The sequence below is a fragment of the Sprattus sprattus genome, assembly GCF_963457725.1.
Source record: "Sprattus sprattus genome assembly, chromosome: 9".
Classification (NCBI taxonomy): domain Eukaryota; kingdom Metazoa; phylum Chordata; class Actinopteri; order Clupeiformes; family Clupeidae; genus Sprattus; species Sprattus sprattus.
The window spans coordinates 7,468,959-7,471,458 of NC_137928.1; positions in this window are offsets into that span (position 1 = coordinate 7,468,959).

Consider the following 2,500-nt stretch of genomic DNA (forward strand, 5'->3'; position numbering starts at 1 on the left):
ACACACACACACACACACACACACACCCACCCTGCCCTTGGCACCATCACCTGTTCCCAGGGCCCTGCTCACTGTACCCATGCGGGTCTCACACCCTCACCAGGTAATCCCCCACCCCGCCCAGCGCTGATGACCTACTGACTGACTGCCAGGTACACTCTCACACACACACACACACACACACACACACACACACACACACACACACACACACACACACAAACACAAACAAACACACACACACACACACACACACACACACACACACACACACACACACACACACACACACACACAAACAAACACACACACACACACACACACACACACACACACTCTCTTTTCCTCACCCACTCCCTGTAACTCTCTATCTCTCTCTTACTCTCTCTGTATCTCTCTCTCTATCCATCTCTCTCTCTCTATCCAGCTCTCTCTCTCTATCTCTCTGTCTCTATCTCTCTGTTTTACACCTTATTCACCCCATAACCCCCCTGTCTCACATCCCTGTCTCTCTCGTGACAATGTTCACAATCTGTCTGTCTTTCTCTCTCACCAGCACCGGCTTCGTCTTCATCATATCGCTGGTCTTCCCTCACTGTCTGTCTCTCATCATTACTCCCGGGTTGGCTTCCCTCACTGTCTGTCTCTCTCTGTGTCTGTCTCTCATCATATGTATCTCTGTGTGTCTGTCTCTCTGTATGTCTGTCCCTCTGTGTGTCTGTCTCTCATCATATGTCTTTGGTTCTCCCTCACTGTCTGTCTCTGTGTGTCTGTCCCTCTGTGTGTCTGTCTCTCTGTGTGTCTGTCTCTCATCATATGTCTCTGGTTGTCTTCCCTCACTGTCTGTCTCTCTGTATGTCTGTCCCTCTGTGTGTCTGTCTCTCATCATATGTCTCTGGTCTTCCCTCACTGTCTGTCTCTCTGTGTGTCTGTCCCTCTGTGTGTCTGTCTCTCTGTGTGTCTGTCTATCTGTCTCTCATCATATGTCTGTCTCTCATCATACAGCCGCGGAAAAAATTAAGAGACCACTTCAAAATTATCAGTTTCTCTGGTTTTACTATTTATTGGTATGTGTTAAAGTAAAATGTACATTTTTGTTTTATTCTATAACCTACTGGCAACATTCCTACCAAATTTCAAATAAAAATATTGTCATTTAGATAATTTATTTGCAGAAAAATGACAATTGGTCAAAATAGCAAAAAAGATGCAGTGTCTTCAGATCTCGAATAATGCAAAGAAAACAAGCTCATATTCATTTTTAAACTACACAATACTAATGCTTACACTTAGGAAGAGTTCAGAAATCAATATTTGGTGGAATAACCTTGATTTAAAATCACAACTTTCATGTGTCTTGGCATGCTCTCCACCAGTCTTTCACATTGCCGTTGGGTGACTTTATGCTACTCCTGGCGCAAGAATTCAAGCAGCTCGGCTTCTTTTCATGGCTTGTGACCATCCATCTTCCTCTTGATCACATTTCAGAGTTTTTTTTATGGGATTCAGGTCTCGAAATTGGGCTGGCCATGACAGGGTCCTGATCTGGTGGTACTCCATCCACACCTTTACTGGCCTGGCTGTGTGGCATGGAGCATTGCCCTGCTGGAAAAAACATTTCTCAGAGTTGGGGAACATTGTCAGAGCAAAAGGAAGCAAGTTTTTCTTCCGGGACAACGTTGTACTTTGCCTGGCTGAGGTTTGTAAAAGACCATAAGGATTGAAAAAAGCGGACTGGAGGGTCTTCTAGTTCGTCTTCTCTGATGAGTCCAATTTTCAGCTTTGCCCAACACATGGTCGTCTGATGGTTAGACGGAGACCTGGAGAGGCCTACAAGCCAGAGAGTCTTGCACCTACTGTGAAATCAGACTCATCAGAGAAGACGAACTTAGAAGAACCTCCAGTCCGCTTTTTCAATCCTTATGGTCTTTTACAAACCTCAGCCAGGCAAAGTACAACGTTGTCCCGGAAGAAAAACTTGCTTCCTTTTGCTCTGACAATGTTCCCCAACTCTGAGAAGTGTTTTTTCCAGCAGGGCAATGCTCCATGCCACACAGCCAGGCCAGTAAAGGTGTGGATGGAGTACCACCAGATCAGGACCCTGTCATGGCCAGCCCAATTTCGAGACCTGAATCCCATAAAAAACCTCTGAAATGTGATCAAGAGGAAGATGGATGGTCACAAGCCATGAAAAGAAGCCAAGCTGCTTGAATTCTTGCGCCAGGAGTAGCATAAAGTCACCCAACGGCAATGTGAAAGACTGGTGGAGAGCATGCCAAGACAAGTGAAAGTTGTGATTTTAAATCAAGGTTATTCCACCAAATATTGATTTCTGAACTCTTCCTAAGTGTAAGCATTAGTATTGTGTAGTTTAAAAATGAATATGAGCTTGTTTTCTTTGCATTATTCGAGATCTGAAGACACTGCATCTTTTTTGCTATTTTGACCAATTGTCATTTTTCTGCAAATAAATGATCTAAATGACAATATTTTTATTTGA